Consider the following 18,330-nt stretch of genomic DNA (forward strand, 5'->3'; position numbering starts at 1 on the left):
TTCTTATACTTTAAAAGGACTTATGATAAGTCCTGGGGTAATTGATCCTGATTATGAAGGTGAAATAAAAATTATAGCCAGTTCTCCAAGGGGTATATCAGTAATTTCACCTGGAGATAGAATAGCACAGTTATTAATAATACCCAGCCTGCATGATAAATTTTCCAGTCGTACTATAGAAAGAGGTTCCAGGGGATTAGGCTCCACAGGTGTAGATTGGGCTATGCTTTCTTTAAATTTAGATTCTCGTCCAATGCTAAAACTAAATATTCAAGGACATGAATTTAATGGGCTACTGGATACAGGTGCAAACCTTAGCATTATCTCTCCTCAAGAATGTCCAAAACATTGGCCATTACAACAAACCACTTAAAAGCTTTGAGGCCTAGGAGTGGCAACTAATCCCTGATTGAGCAGGTCCCATAATAACCATCTCATTATTAATGGCTCTGAAATCTTGCAATAATCTCCATTTACCAGATTTCTTTTTGATGACAAAAATGGGAGTATTATGGGGAGATATGGAAGGTTGTATATGTCCCTCCGCTAATTGTTGTTTGACCAGGTCATGGGCTGCTTGTATCTTTTCTTTAGTCAGGGGCCACTGAGGAACCTTTCTGATTTCCAAGTAATTTTTATTGTCTCAGTGACCCCTCCTGAAACCCAATCCATGTCTATCTGTTTTTTGATCTATTGTATTGGTGCCATTATACCTTGTCCTTGTTCTCCTGATCCTTTTTCTTTCTTAAAACCTTGTCTAGCCATAATAGTGGGTACATTTGAATTGATGTTATTTGTTAATGTTAGACCTAATTGATCTAGAACATCTTGTCCCCATAAATTTATAGGAAGATGATCCAATACATATGGCTGTATAGTTCCTTCACATCTTTCAGGATCCTTCCAATCTAATACCATAGCACTTCTATAGGGATTAGTTGCCACTCCTAGGCCTGGAAGCGTTTGAGCACATGTCCTCACACTGAGAAAAAAAAAAATTCTTTTTCAGATAAGCCGCTAACTATGTACAAACCTGTTCAAAAGTTAAAACACATGATTACCCTATATTGTTTTATGTGTTAGTGCTTTGGCTCAAAAAAAAAAAAAATTCTACACATGTTGATTTAAGTTTACTGGAATATGTAAATGTTGCAATCTAAAGATCAATTTTAGGGATAAGAAAACCAAAGTAATGGTAATGATGTTTCTGTGATCCTTGAGTTTCGGTTTCAGATATGGAGATACCATGACCATTCTTTTTCTTCCAGGGGTCGTGCCTGTACCTTTCCTCTTGTATTCATTCCATGTCATTTCACACAGGATAACTTAGTTCTGAGGAGTCATTTTAATTTTTTCTATGGAAAGTGTACATTGTACTTTGGGAGTCACTGGGGAGCTTCTGCATTTTTAAATTTTCAGTCTCACATTAAGATGTGTTGTGGGGAGCTACACTGAATGACCACGACTTCCAGTCCTGAAGCAGGAGGCTCTGACCAGTCACTACATTTGTGGTTACTCGTGGGCCATTACCCCCATACCATAGGCCTAATTTTGGGATGAAACAATGTAAAAAACGGAATTCAGGTACTGCCAGGAGTGATTGATTGATTCAAGTTTTTGAGATAGGCTAAAATCGCTGTGCAATTAGAGCATGCCATCCCACTCTCTGCAAGAGACTATCATGTCATTCAAGGGACTTAATGAAGGGTTTACTCCTAGGGAAATCGAGGGAGATTTACAGGAAGAGTACCTACCTGTAACCCAATCTCTCCAACAACGATTAACTAATGCACCCAGCCCAAATTTTTGGAAGGGGCCCTGACAAAAAAAAACCCAAAAAACAAAACAAAACAAAACAAAACAAAAACATAATTGGCTCATAGAAGAGCCAATCTGGGTTTATCGGTGACCCCTTACAGGGGAAAAGTTAAAATAGCTCACATATTAGTTGAGGAACAACTTCAGGCTGGTCATTTAGAGCCCCTACACTCTGCCCTTGGAACACACCCATCTTTGTAATTAGAAAAAAATCTGGTAACGGGAGATTATTACAAGACCTAAGATCTATTAATTGTGTTATAGAGCTCATGGGAGAGTTACAATATGGGCTTCCTTCTCCTACAGCTATTCCTTTAGATTATTATTTGATAATAATAGATCTGAAAGATTCCTTCTTCTCTATACCTTTGCACCCAGATGACTATAAAGAGTTTGCCTTTAGTGTCCCAGCAATTAATTTTAAAGAACCAGTTAAAAGGTATTGCTGGAAAGTGTTGCCTCAGCGAATGCATAACAGTCCTACCCTATGTCAAAGTGTTGTGACATGGGCTATCACGCCTGAGAGAGAGAAATTCACTGATGCATATATTATTCATTTTATGAAAGACTACTTTTAGCTCATGATAACCCAGATGTACTCTTAAAACTTTTTGCCCAAAGAGATGTCACTCACAGCAATGGGTTTGTGCATTGCACCTCAAAAAGTGCTAAAGATATCTCCTTTTCAATATCTAGGCCATGTGATTAAAGGACATACAATTCGTCCTCAAAAATTACAAAAGAGAAAGGTCAATCTCTTGTAGAATGAGCTCATTTATCTATTGAGCTACAATTACAAAAGCTAAAAGGGGGAGATAGGACTAGGACTCCCCAAAATATCCTCAATCATGCTCTGTTTTTTAAAATTTTCTAAGTTGTGACTCAGAAGGTTACTCTGCAGCCGAGTGACACGTCTTCCACAGCAACAGGCCCTTTAAGCCTAGTTTGGTGGAAGGACTTGCAGACTGCCAATGGAGAGGACGAGATCCAGTGATCATGTGGGGCAGAGGTCATGCTTGTATATTCCCAGAAGGTGCTTTTCATCCTATTTGGGTTCCTGAACACGCCACCAGGCATGGAGGACCTAGAACCAAGATTCAAACAACTGAAGAGTGACCCAGAGATGCCAGACTTAACTCCCTCCAATAAGAGGAACTCTCGAAGGAAGAGAGGAAGAAATATGGCCCAGAGAGATCCAATGGTAAAGCCACCCTCATGGAAGAACCTGAAGAATTTGACACTGCAGGTAAACAAATGATTAGACAGCAAGGAAAAGTTAAATCTCCAACTGATGCTCGCTGCAGTAATAGCTCTATTGAGCTGTCAGGTAAAGGGAAATCAGGGAGACACTTACTGGACATATTTTCCAGATCCACCTCTAGTACACCCAGCAGTGTGGACTGGAGAATCCATCCCAGTGTTTACTAATGACTCATTCATGATGGTAGGATTTACAGACACCCCTATTACTCCCAACCATGTGACTGGATTTAATTATTCTGGCTATAATGCCCAACTACCCTTGTGTTGGTCCCATGATAAATATGCTGGCTGTCCAAAAGTGTCATTTGGGGAAAAGACAGCAGTTGGGGGACCAACTAATTATACTGTTCCTGGAGACTAAAAGCCTTAGATCAGATCAGTTATTAAAATGGGACTTTCTCATAACCAGTCATCTCAGCAGAACATCCATGAATACCTCCTTCTACTGACACTTCTGCTATAGAAATTGGCACCTTTCCTAAGTGGATGGATTGTATAAATACTTTTCCAGTACAGCACAAGGTGTGTAGAAATGGTGGGTATATTTTGGACTGGTCTCCTAAAATTGACAAAAGGCAGTTATGCAAGGGTAATGCCATGAATCCTGGAGGATTTGTTAGTAGCATCCTGACCTTCACTGAGGGTGGCATTTGGAAAGATGTTTGGTGCTTAATTGCTGCCTCAGAATTCTTACATTTTACTGATTAACATTTACCAGACTTTGTAGGCAAGAACTGTAACAGGAAAGTTCTTGCTATGGCTTATGGGCCTGTGTTCAATATCTTTGTGTTTTAATTACAGGAAACAAACATAAAAGTTAAAAGGGAAGATGATAGATATCTTGTAACATGTAGTAAATGTAATTTAACTAATTGTGTCATCAGAAATAATAGAGAAAAAGGAACATTGATGCTCCATCAGCCCTCTTTTGTCTTATTACCAGGAAATATTTCAGAGCCATGGTAGACTGATTCTGGTTTTCAAGTCTTACAACAAATACACGCCCAGCTAGCGAGACCTAAATGTGCTCTTGGACTCATAATAGTGGGAGTTGTTGCCTTGGTTTCTTTTATTGCTTCCATGGTCACAGCTTTGGTGGCCATATCTCAAATATTCAACATGCAAATTTTCTTAATAATTTGGCTCAGAATACTTCCAAGGCTCTTCACAATCAAATAAATGTTGATGAAAGGAATGAGACCAAGCTAAATGCCTTAGAGGCTGCTGTCATGAATATAGGTAATGACCTTTCCACTTTGAAATTCAAGGAAAGACTTAAATGTCATGGTAGCTATAAGTATGTGTGTGTTGCTCCTGCCAAATGCAATGCTTCTTAATGGTATTGGGAGAAGGTTCAAAACCATTTGTTGGATATTTGGCAGAATAATGATAACAGCTTGGATCATTTGGAGATGCATCATCAGGTTCAAGATATACAAAAAAGTAAGATTGATTTTTTTGGATCCTACTTCTTTAGCTGATCAAATACTTAAAGAATTAAATGGCTTTAACCCTGGAAACATTCTTAAACACTCTGCATGTTATATCCTTGTGTTGTTCTCATTGCTACTTATTCTCTCTTGTGTTGTAATTGTAGAATGTTGTGCCCCCAGAACAGAATTCAGGGACTCAAAATAAAGAAAGATGGACAGATATGTGGGAAGCCGCTCTGAATGACCCATGCCTTCCAGTCCTAAAGCAGGAGGCTCTGGTACATTTGTGGTGACTTGGGCATTGTCCAAGCTCAGATAGAGAGGCTGGTCTTCAGTTGTAGGTGTTACCCATGAGGGTTGAGTTACACTCACCTGTCCCTTGTAACCCTGCCTCTTCTGGCCTTTTTTGAATAGAACTTTCTAAGAACAAGAGTCCCCCCAATAAAAGCTCTCTTCTGAATGTGATCACTCTCTCTTACCAGCCTCTCATGACTTTCTCTTGCTCTCCCTTTTGGGGAGACTGAGGATGAGAGAACAGAAGCCACCCTGAAGCTTGTGTAAAGGTAAAGTGTGTCTGTGTTTTATTTGGTGTCCCTGGAAATTCACATGAGTGCCCTTAAGTTCAGCTGACTGTGCAGGTCGGGGGCGGCAATTTGTAAATGCATGGGCAGGAATTTGCCTGACCTGGGTGGGCAGCAATTTGTAACTGGTGTTCAGAGGGATTACACACACACACACACACACACACACACACACACACACACATACTTGTGGCTTATATTTTTCAAGAGGAAAAGCAAAAGGAAAAATGGCCCTAGGATGACTAGATATCCAAAAGAAAAAAAAATATATATTTGGATACGTACTTCACATCATATACAAAAATAAAAATTTAAAAAAGGATCAAAGGCCTTTGTGTAATATCTAGAAGCATAAAACTCATAAAAAACAGTCGAGGACATTTTCATTACTTTGGATGTGGTGATGCCTATTTAATATTTGTATTTATTTTAATCACGCCATTCAGTTAGAAAAATCCCTGTATAAAAGTGGTATGATTTCATGCCAAAATAAACTGTAATGTTATGTGTAGTTGAAATTCACTAATAAAAAATAAAACTTAAAAATGAACAAAGGCACTGGAAATGTAGCTCAGGGGTAAACACACCTGAGTTCAATTTTCAGTACCAACAAATAATTATTAAATGAACAAAGACATTTCTGAATGTAATATGGTTAATCTTGACTTTATTGACACTTCTGTGAGTTCGGTGAAAATGAGAACCATTTTCATGATAATTTATAATTTGTTAAAAAATATGCCAACAAAATTATAACATTTCTCTTTTTTTTGTGACTCAACAATATATTCATGATTACATGAAGAAGCCACAAGTATACAGATGTTAGTTTGGAGTCAGAAGGTAATTAGTTAATATTATTTGATTGAAGGCCTTCAGCTAATATGATTCCATACAATGCTATGGATCATTTGGCTCCAGAGAAATAATCTTTACTCTTGAGAAATTTCAATTTTATTTAAGTCTATAGATTAAGAAAAATGGATTCCAGGTTAGCTTACACAAGGTAAATGTGGTTGGAGTTTTTTCAGATAGAAGTTCCCATTGGGGACAATGAAATTTCAAATAGCATACACAGAAGCCTAGATGAAGTCTATAGCTTAAAAAAACAGTGACTAAATTGTGAATATATTTTTCTTTACCCTTCAAAAAATTTATTATGCCACATCATAAACCTCATAACTAAAATCCTGTAGATATTTTCCAAATATATGACATTATAAGAAGTATCTTTTGGCACATGCCTATAATCCCAGCAGTTTGGGAGGCTGAGACAGTAGGATCACATGTTCAAAGCCAGCCTTAGTAATTGGTCTCTAAATAAAATTTTTAAAAGGGCTGGGAATATTGCTCAGTGGTTAAGCTCCCCTGGGTTCACTCCCTGGTACCAAAAAGAAACAAAGAAAAATTGTCTTTTCTATGAATCTATTGTCCAATGCAGGGTCAAGAGATTTACATGTTTTCTGCTAAGAATCTTGTAGTTCCAATTCTCATATTTAAACCTTTCTTCCATTTAAAATTGATTGTGTAGAGTGTGAGATAGTGTTTGAGATTGTGTTCCAAGTGTTCTATGGATAGTTGTTCCAGATGTTTTGAAAATATTTTTTCCTGTAACATCTTGGCATTCTCCTTGAAAAATAATTGACCATAAATATAAGGATCTATTTCTAAATTCCATTCCATTTACTTATTTCTTTTTGCAGTAATAAGTTTGAATCTAGGAACACTCAACCACTGAGATTTATCCCAGTTCATTATTATTATTATTATTCTCGTTTTGAGACAAGATCTTGCTATGTTCCCAAGGATGACCTCAAAGTGTCAATTCTGTCTCAGTCACTTGAGTTGCTGGTACTGTAGGTATCCACAACCACTCCTGGCAATATTATTCCATTTAATCATTTTGTAAGTGTGACTCAGTACTGATTACAGTAACCTTTATAAAAATATCTTTGATGAAGATGTACTAAATATACATAATAAAAAATCTCTGCATGGTATTTTAACACATACGCCTCATCCACTGATGGAATCCTATTCTCGTTACCCACCTCCACTCTTTCACCTTTTAAAATCACCAACCTAAATTCAGGTTTAGCTTCCCCCACATGAGGGACAGCATGCAGTATTTGTAGTTCTGTGTCTGGTTTTATTTCATTTTACCACGCTACCCTCCAATTTCACCCAATTGGTTGCAGGTGGCAGGATTTGTTTTTTATGGATGTATGCATACATATATGCCATATTTTCATTATCCCTCTATCCTAGAATTCCTAGGTGATTCCATATCTTTTCAATTGAGGTGTGCCTCAATAAACATGGGCATCCAGGTATCAGATGATTGTTTCATAGTTTTTCATTACATACTTCCAAGTGGGATACCTGAATCACAAGGTAATTCTATTTTAGTATTATTTAGTTGAGATACAGAAGACTTAACCAAAGCCTTCATGTGCTTGGCAAACATTTGACCATTAGACTACATCACAGTGCCTTATTCTTTATTATTATTATTATTATTATTATTATTATTATTATTATTATTATTATTATTTTGAGAGAGCATTACATTAAGTTTCCTATCCTCATAGCAAATTCAGGATCCTCCTACTGTGGTCTCCCAAGTTGCCTACTTTACAGGTATTTATCACCATTCCTGGTCCCCCAGCATATTTCTTTCTTATGGGAGACAGGGTTTTGCATTGTTTAACCTTAACTTGCACAAGCTGGCCTTAAACTTGTAATCCTCCTCCTTTAGCTTCTTAAATATATGGGATTAGTCGTGTGCCATGATCCCAGCTATTGTTAGCTTTTTGAGTAATATGCACAGTTTTTCATATCAGCTACCCAATTGACTTGCACACACCTGTGCATAAGTGTTGATTTTTCTCCACATCCACATCGGTGGTTGTCACTTTTCTAAGTTATCCATTTTGACTGGGGTGTGATGATACCTCATGTATTTTTTTTTTCCTTCTGGTGCTGGGGACTGAACCCAGGGCCTTGTGCATGCAAGGCAAGTACTCTACCAACTGAGCTATTTCCCCAGCCTTCCTCATTGTGTTTTTGATTTACATTTTCCTGAAGGCTAATTATTTGGAACATTTTTCTATATGTTTACTGGAACTTTTTGTTTCTTCTTTTGAAACTGTCTACTTTGCCCACTTGAATGGCATTACTTCGTTTTTGATTGTTTGGTGTTATGATTTTTTTTTTACATATTCTAAATATGAAGCTTATATCAAATGAATACTGGGCACAGATTTTCTCCCATTTTATAGGGATTCCCCTGTTTTTTCTTTGCTGTACATCAGGTTTTTAGTTTAATGCCATTTTTTATCTTTTATTTTTTGTGTTATTTTGAAATTATGTCCAAAACATTTGCCTTGTTTATTTTGTAGTTTCACAGTCAGGTCTTTTACCCCTTTTGAATTGATTTTGAACATGGTGAGGAATAGGGATCCAGGTTCTTTGAGTACTAAAACTTTATACTGAGTTTTAAAATTGGAATGTGTAAGTCTTCCAATTTTGTTCTTTATATTTTTCTTGACAAAAACCTGTGTTATTCTTTTAAACATTTTCTATAGTATTTTCTGCTTACAAGACATATTTGTTTGTAAATTTTTTGCTATGTATTTAATGTTTGATTCTACCATAAATGGAATTTTTAAATAATTTTGCTTTCAATATTTACTGTTCAGCTACAAAAATAGTATCGATATATCAGTGCTATATCCTGAACAAATGCTGAACTTTTTTATTTAAATAGTTCTTTTGTAGAGACCTTAGAATTTAATTCACATAAAACCATCTATCTGTTTTTAGATTTAGATATAGTTTGTTAGTTTCACTTCACATTTCTAACATGGATTGTTGTTGTTATTGTTTTGGGGTACCAGGGATTGAACTGGGGGACCCTTGACTTCTGAGCCACATCCCCAGCCCTATTTTGTATTTTATTTAGAGACTGAGTTGCTCAGTGCCTTGCTTTTGCTGAGGGTGGCTTTGAACTCATGATCCTCCTGCCTCAGCCTCCCAAGTCACTGGGATACAGGCATGCACCAACCATGTTCAGCTCAGATATGGATGTTTTTATTGTGTTTTTTTACTGATTCAATAACTTATTAAGTCTTTTTAGATTTTATATGTCTAAGTCAGTTTTGATGGAAGTTTTATAGAAATTTGTTCACATTCAGTTGTTTATAGTATGCCCTTAAAATTTTCTAAATTTTTTGTGGAGTCTGTTTTGATGGTCTCACTTTTATTTTTGATATTTATTAACTTGAGTATTCTCTCTCTCTCTTTTTTCTTGGTTAATTGAACAATCAATTTTGTAAATCTTTTGAACAATCAAGATGTTTTCTTAATTCTTTCTTTTGTCTATTTCTTTTATTCTTGCTCTATTCTTTGTTAAAATTTATCCTCTGTGCAATTTGATTACAGCTTGCTTTTCTTTGTCTAGTTACTGTATAAATTTAGGACTTTGTTTGGGCAGTTTTTCCATTATAATGTAGGCCTTTGTGGTTATAAATTTTCTCCTGAGGGCTACTTTACCTGCACCTCTTAAGTTTAGACAGGTTTGCTTTCATTTTTATCCACCTAAACTATTTTCTATGTTTTTCTTCCTAAAGAGTACACTGTCTAGTTTGGAAATTTTTTAATTTTCTGGTTTTTTAACTTAATTTCATAGTAGTTACAAAAGATACTTGTCCTGATTCCAGTGCTTTTAAATTTATTGACATTCTTATGGCTTTAAAATGGCAAGTCCTGCATAATGTTTCCCATACACTCGAGTAAAATATGTATTCTACCTTTTTGGGCAGAATATTCTTTATAGTCCTCTAGACCTAGTGTAGTTATATTGTTGTTCAAGTCGTTTTGTTTTACATGGACTTTTTGCTAGTCATTTCATTCTTTCTTGAAAATGGGATATCACAAATTATTCACCACTTTTTGTAGAAATTTCTCTTCCTTTAATCCTGATAGTTTTTACTTCACATATTTTGGAACACTGTTTTCTGACATGTATATATTATAACTTGGTTTGTGAGATTTCCCACTTTATTGATATGTATTATATATTTTAGTTTTTAGCATAAATATGCATATATATTTAATATATAATTTAATATATGTAATTACAAGTATATATAATGTTCTTGCCTCTATCTAACAAATTCTGTCACAGCTGATTTTGCCTGACATGTGCATAGTCCTTCCGCTGTTTTCTTTTTTGTTTTTATTTGTTTGCTTGTTTTTTCTTGTACTGGGTGTTTTACCAGGAGCACTTTACCACTGAGACCTATCCCCATCCATTTTTATGTTTTGTTTTTGATAGGTCCTCACTAACTTGCAAGGAGCTACCTGTGAATTTCTTGGAGGTCTTCTCTTGGTATAGAGCCATGGAGATTTAGGTTTCACCTTGGGAACTATGGGCAGCTTCCCAAAGCACATTAGATTGCCCAAGGCACATGACCTCTAATAGTTACCAGGTGATATTCATTGGCTGTGACCCAGTTTAAAACTAGCCACTGCAGATTTGTGTCCTTTGTTTCAGATTGTATAGGGAGATCCTTCTCTACCTTCTCATCAACTATTGGCAGAAGAAAGGATTGCCATAACAAAGGTTGAATCTACCATGAAAATTGCACAGCTTACTAGAATTAATCCACAAGAGCCTGTATATTGATTAACATTTTCCACTGTTCATACCCCTACAGGAGCAATGTGGTGATAATTGGGAATTATTGAGTGGCCTTGCCTAACTCATTCTCCTCAAAAGTCATCGACTCCATTCCATGCCTTTATTGCTCAGTTAGTTACTAAAGGAAGAACACGAGTTTTGCAGATATTTGGGTCATAGCCTAATATTATTGTTTCCCCTTTTTCTACTCAAGAGCATGATTGGCTTTGGAAATCTTCTAATACTTGGGAGATAGCTTTTGCTAATTTCCCTGGTCAAATGGAAAGCCATTACCTTCATGATAAAATTATTCAGTTTGCTCTTGTGACTACATTTATTATCCCCCAAATTGTATGTGCTTAACCAATAGTTGGAGCACTAACAATATTTACTGATGGATTGAGTTCAGGAAAAGCAGGTTTCTATAGCCATGCTCATACAGAGATTATACAGACATCATATACTTCTGCAGAATGATCAGAAATTTAAGCTCTCATTTGTGCTTTAATTCATTTTGCAAACAAGTCAATCCATATTCATTCTGATAGTTTATATTACAGTTGGAGTCACAAAAAATATTGAAACATAAACTACTGGGAACATATATTGCAAGAGTTATTTAATTTGTTTCAGACCTTACAAAAGACAATTCAAATGTGTCACCATCTATGTTTCATTAGCCATATAAGTAGGGCACATTCTAATCTTCCAAGTCCTTTAGAATCAGGTAATGATAAGATTAATAAACTTGTTGCTGTTTGTGAATAAATATCTTTATATGATTGTGCACAAGCCTCACATTCTTTACATCATCAGAATGCTACTACTTTACATAAAAAATTTAATATTCCTGGGGAAAAACTTTCAAATTTTCATCAAATCTCACAATGTTTTATACATATATATCTTCACCAACTGGGGTTAATCCCATGGTTTATAACCAAATCAGTTATGGCAAATGGATGTAACTCTTAACAGTGTTAAGTTCATGTTATTGTTGATACTTACTCTAGATTTATTTTTGCCACTGCCTGTGTAAAAGAAAATGCTCAACATGTTATTGCTCACTGTCTAGATACGTTTGCAGCATTAGGATGTCCTTTACAGATTGAAATTTATAATGCTCCAGCTTATACTAATTTGTGTTTTCAGCAGTTTTGCCATCAATTTTGTATTGATCATAAATCAGGTATTCTGTAGAAGCCTCAAGGTCCAGCCATTGTAGAATGAGCTCATTTATGTATTAAGCTACAGTTACAAAAAAGGGGAGGGATAAGGCCCCACAAAATAACCTTACTCATGCTTTGTTTTAATTTTTTTTTCAAATTGTCACTCTGAAAGTCACACTGCAGCTGAAAGACACATCTTCCATGGCAACAGGTTCCTTGGGCCAAGTTTGGTGGAAATATTTACAAACATAGCAACAGAAAGGATCAAATTCAGTGATAATGTGGGGTAGAAGTCATGCTTGTGTTTTCCCAGAAGGTGCCTCTCATCCTATTGGGGTACCTGAACATGCTGTCAGACATGAAGGACCTAGAACCTAGGTTCAGATGACTGAAGATTGATCCAGAGATGTCAGTCCTGACCCCCAGCAGGAAGTGAAAGCTACAAAGGAGGAAGAGGACGAAGAAGGCCCTGAGAGACCGAATGTTGAAACTACCATCATGGAGGCAACTGTAGAATCTAACGCTACAGCCTGAACAGATAGTTCGACACAAGGAGGAACTAACTCTGAAGCCACAATGTTTGTGGCCATGTTAGCTGTGTTGAGCTGTTCAGTAAATGGGGTCCAGGGAGAAACCAATTGGAAATAGTTTCCAGACCCACCTTTGGTACACCCAGTGGTGTGGACCAGAGAATCCATCCCAGTATTTACCAATGATACTCATGTAATGTATGGTTTTACAGATACTCAGATTACACCCATCCCTGTGATTGGATTTAGTTATACTGGTTACATTGGACAACTACGTATATATTGGTCCCATGATAAGCAGCTGGCTATCTCAGGGTATCTTTTGAAGAAAAGACAGTATATGGGGGGTCCAGATGAGCCAATTGTACTGGACCCTGGGACTCTAAGCAATATGTCCAAACACTTATTAAAATGGGACTTTCTCTAACAAGCCAGTCATTGCCACAGAACGTCTGCCAATACCTTACTGTCCAAATCATTCTGCAATAGAATTTGGCACCATTCCTAAATGGATAGACTGTGCAGATGTCTTGCCAGTACAACAAAAAGCTTCTGTAAATAGTGGCTTGTGTGTAACCAAGGCAGACTAATGCATGCTTATCTCCAAGGATTGAACCTGATTTCATCTGACTATAAATGCTATAGTCGTCATCCATGGGAGAATTTAAGCCTCATTCTTTATACCATGTAATGCATGCAGAAGCACATATTTCTCATGATCCTGGGCTAATATTTCCCAACCTCTACCAAATACTAGGCTGTGAGTGTTTGAAAGCTTCTTAGAAGGAACTTCAGTGGTCAATTCTGCTCATTATTTATTTATTTATGTTTGGCACCAGGGATTGAACCCAGGGCTGGTTAACCACTGAGCTACATCCCCAGCCCCTTCTTTTTAAAAATATATACTTTATTTATAGACAGGGTCTCACTGGGTTGCTTAGTCCTGATGTCCCTGAATGGCATTTTAGAGAAAACCGGTGAGTGACAAGAATGGGATAGGAGGGGAATGTAACATCTCTAGAATGTTTAATGAAACAAACTGAAGTAAAAGGAGAGGAATCTCAGTTCAGGAACCTGGACTCGGGGGTATTATCATGTGATTCAAGGAGAGAGACATTGGCAGAATGTTAGGAATCCAAAGAGAAGGAAGAGACTGTGTCTGGACAAATAGATGTGGCAAGTAGAAGGTCAGAGATGGTGCCTGGGAAAGCAGGGGGTGACAGGTGGAGCCATGAGTGGTGGGGTGTGAAAGAGGACAGGTAGGACCTCTGGGGACACAGGGGTGGTGGGCAGATGTTTTGACGGGGAAACACTAAATGCTTGGGGAAATGGACGGAGATAAAGATGTCACTGTTAATAAAATAAAAAATGGGGACAAAATAAATTTAGAAGCTCAGGAAGTCTTGACCTTCAAACTCCTCCTCCATTCCAGAAGATTCCATTCCCCTTTCTGAGCAGAATGCACAATGGGATTTTTTTGTTTTTGTTTTTGTGTTTGTTTTAGAAAACTGGTAAAAGTGTTCACTGGTTTTGAAAGATGATTTATGGCCCATGAATAAGGTTTTCTCGAGTTTCTGGTCACACAGTATTGGTCTCTACTCTTTTCCATTTTCAGTGAATATCTAACACCTGGCCTGCCAGTGGATACTAAATTTTATAAGCCAATGATTGTATTTTTAAAATGCAAAATTATCAGGGAACTCTATGGGGTGATATATAATTGGTTCTCAAAGGTGCAGCTCATCCCTGCCTTGTTCAGTCTGTCTGTCTGTCTATTTTCAGTGCTGGTGGTGGCTCTACCACTCAGCTACATACTGATACTGATGGATGGGTAGCATGCAGATGTGATTGATGGGATCATGCAGGTCAGGGAATCATGCTATGAACTTGGCCCACTGTGCAGACCCCCACTTTTCTTTTAGAAAAGTAATTTACCTAGAGCCCTGCCTGGGCCAAATCATTGTGCCATATTCCATTCCTCATCCAACAACCTGTGATTTCTGTGAGCAGTGATTTCTTCTCTGCCATTGAGAACACAAGTTACCCTTGAGGGGACATGTTTTGGGACACTTGACAGACCGGATTCCAGAACTCAAGGGGATAGGATTGCTCCTAACCATCAAATATGTAAGAACTGTTCCAGACCAGTGTGGGCCAAAGCGACCTAGAGTTGCCCTGGGTCTTTGGCATGTCAACTTCCTGTTCCTGTCACTTGTATGCATCTGCTAACTACTATTTCAGACACATCCCTCACTCTATCAGGTATTAGTTTATTAAAAAACATAGGGAAGGGAAAGAGGGACACTCTCAATTGGGAGTGTCCTCTCTGATAGTATGATGTGCCCCTATTTAACTACTGGTCCCAGAAAAGTTCCAATCAGAACTGGTCAGTGCAGACCAAGGTGACTTAAGAGTTGCATTTATATATTTAGAATATCATCTTAAACTTTTCATAATAAGTTTTTTCTTTTGATTTTTTTTAAAAAACTAAATGAAAGCAGAATGCATTTCAATTCTTAGTACACATATAGAGCACAATTTTTCATACCTCTGTTTGTATATAAAGTATGTTGACACCAATTTGTGTCTTCATACATGTACTTTGGATAATGATGTCTAACACATTCCACTATTCTTGCTAATCCCCTGCCCCCTCCCTTTCCCTTCCAGCCCTCTGCTCTATCTAGAATTAATCTATTCCTCCCATGTTCCCCCTCCCTACCCCACTATAGTCAGCCTCCTTATATCAGAGAAAACATTTGGCATTTGTTTTTTTGGGGATTGGCTAACTTCACTTAGCATTATCTTCTCCAACACCATCCATTTACCTGCAAATGCCATGATTCTATTCTCTTTTGTTGCTGAGAAAATTCCATTGTGTATATATAATGCATATTTGTTTTATCCATGCATCCACTAAAAGGCATCTAGGTTGGCTCCACAGTTTAGCTTTTGTGAATTGTGCTGCTATAAACATTGATATGGCTGTGTCCTGGTAGGTTGCTGTTTGTAAGTCCTATGGGTTTAGACGGAGGAGAGGGATAGCTGGGTCAAATGGCAGTTCCATTCCCAGATTTCCAAGGAATCTCCATACTGCTTTCCATATTGGCTGCACCAATTTGCAGTCCCACCAGCAGTGTATGAGTGTACCTTTTCCCCACATCCTCGCCAACACTTGTTGTTGTCTTCATAATAGCTGCCATAATAAAAATTCTATTATAGTAAAATTCACACACACACACACACACACACGGGTTTTGCTTTGGTGTCTCTGGAAACGACCATGTGGAATAGGAACCTACAAATATGATGTCATCCTACTGCCAGTTAAGAATTAGGAATTGGTCCATGGGCAGGCCTCTGGAATCACCCACAGCATCTCCCATAAACTTGAGGAGCAAAGGGGGCATGAGGCCTAGAGATGTCAGAGAAGCCTCACTGTTTCCTCCTTCCCTCCTGCTAGTGATTTCTGGGCCAATAAACTTTGCTCTACTTTGACTATATTTTGTGTATTATCTAAAATCCTCTCTGGCTTTTTGTTATTTTTAAATCTGACCTTTATTTTTAAAAATAGTTTTTAGTTGGACAGGATACCTTTATTTTTTTAATATTTCTTATTAATGTGGTGCTGAGGATTGAACCCGGTGCCTCACAGGTGCTAGGCAGGTGCTCTCTCACTGAGCCACAACCCCAGTCCCTTGTTTTTAATTTCAAATTTTTGTGGGCATTCCTGCATTCTAGTGATTTACGAACCTTCTCCTTTGAGGTTCAGTGTAACTTTCTTCTTGGTATCCAGCATTTCTGCCCCAACCAGACATGTTCCTCAGTTCTTTATGAACCTCAAGTGTTGCTAGAGGAATTATTAAAAGCAAATAGGGCAGTGTTTTCAGGAAGGAAGTCTTAAGAGAATGCTCGTTATTCGATTTCTATTTTTACTTATGTATTTAGCCATGGACTCCTATGGTTTTTGTAGTTATCCTCAAATGTGGTCCACAAACCAGCAGATTTCAGAAACTTTTCATGTTGACAGCTATTTTCAAATGGTGGCCTTCTGATTGAGGCACATTCAACTGAGGGTAAACATTAAGATGCTTTTAAAGTGCTTATGAATTTTCCTGGCTAGAATGTTGCAGAGGGTTTTGCCAGTTTTCTCACCACTCTGCTTATCTCTTTGGTGTTGAAAAACCTCTCAGATGCAAGGAATGCACCCCAGAGGCAAGCTCCTGCAGCTGGCCACCCACAGACCCCCACACCCACCCATCCAATTCTCCATCCCCCTTTAATTGGGTGTCAGGTGCTGTTGGATTGTTAATTATTGGGTAAAACCCAGTATTTTTCCCCCAAGGAGCCCAAGGTCTAGCTTGTTGGTTATTGAACCACTGGGTTGGTTATTCACTTTTCCTTGCCTCTCAAGACAAATCTGAGCTCCATCCAGGGACCTATATCTAGTGGCACTGGTAGCTTAGGAAAATTTCTCATTTTGGTTAAGAAAACTAACAGCAAGAATAATTAATAATTTCCTTCATGAGGGAAAGTGGGGTTCTAGCCCCAGGGTGTCCCCGGCTCTTTCTGTCTTCTCAGCCACATACATTTTCTCCTCATCATGGGCAAGACAACCGTGTACTGCTCATCCCTGGAATCCTGGGCATGTGCCTTGACCTTCTCAGTCTTCTTTCAAGAGAAATGTTCCCATTTCACAAATGCAGCAAAACTGGTTCCCCAAATACCTGGACTGCTCTTACTGAGAAGCAAAAGTAAAAACTATTGAAAATGGGGGCTGAGGCTGGGGCTCAGCTGTAGAGCACTTGCTTAGCATGTGCAAGGCACTGGGTTCCATCCTCAGCACCACAGAAAAATAAATGGATAGAATAAATGTATTGGGTCCGACTCCAATTAGAAAAAAAATATTTAAAAAAAATACTGAAAAGGCAATGTATCTAGCAATTAGAGAAATGCAAATTAAAACTGTACTGAGCTTCTCTTTCACTCCAGTCAGAATGGCAATTATCAAGAATACAGTAACAATAAATTGGTGAGGATGTGGGGGGCAGGGAATGCTCAAACCTTGTTGGAGAAACTGCACATTGGTGCAACCTCTCTGGAAAGCAGGATGGAGATTCCTTAAGAAACTAGGATTGGAAACACCTTCTGACTCAGTTATCCCACTCTTCAGCATAAAGAGGATAAAATCAGCATACTACCAGGACACAGCCACATTAATGTTTATGATAGCACAACTCACAGTAGCTAAGCTATGGAGTCAGCCTAAATGCCCATCAGATGAATAGATAAAGAAATTGTTGTATATACATGGTGGAATATTACTCAGCTTTTAAAAAGGATGACTTCATAACATTGGCCAGTAAATTAATGGATCTGGAGATTATCATGCTAAAGTAAAATAAGGCAATCCCTCAAAACCAAATCTATATCACAAGGAAGGTGGGGGGCAAGAAGAGAAGTTCTGTAGAGGAGACAAAGGGGAGCAACTAGAAGGGAGGGGAGATAAGAACAGGAAAGACAGTAGCATAAAGTGACCATAATGTTTCCATTTAAATATATGAAAATACCTAAGTGAATCCACCCATCATGCCAACACACAAGAATGGGGTCCTAAGGAGAATAAGGTATATTTTATGTTTGAATAAGTTTACCATAATGGACTCTATGGTCATGTATAACTAAGAAGAACCAATAAAATAGAAAAAGATTTAAAAGTGAAGCCAGATTTAAAATTAGGTAGTCAGTGTAGTTAGGTAAATCGGGTCTAATATAGAGTGAAATCTAAAATGGAGGCCGTGCGGAGAATGACTCAGAGAAAACACAGGACAACTCATGGAATGTTAATGAAGT

This window comes from Marmota monax, unplaced genomic scaffold (assembly GCF_021218885.2).
Source record: "Marmota monax isolate L192 unplaced genomic scaffold, Marmota_monax_Labrador192_F-V1.1 WCK01_AAM20220418_F8-fsc00249, whole genome shotgun sequence".
Taxonomy (NCBI): Eukaryota; Metazoa; Chordata; class Mammalia; order Rodentia; family Sciuridae; genus Marmota; species Marmota monax.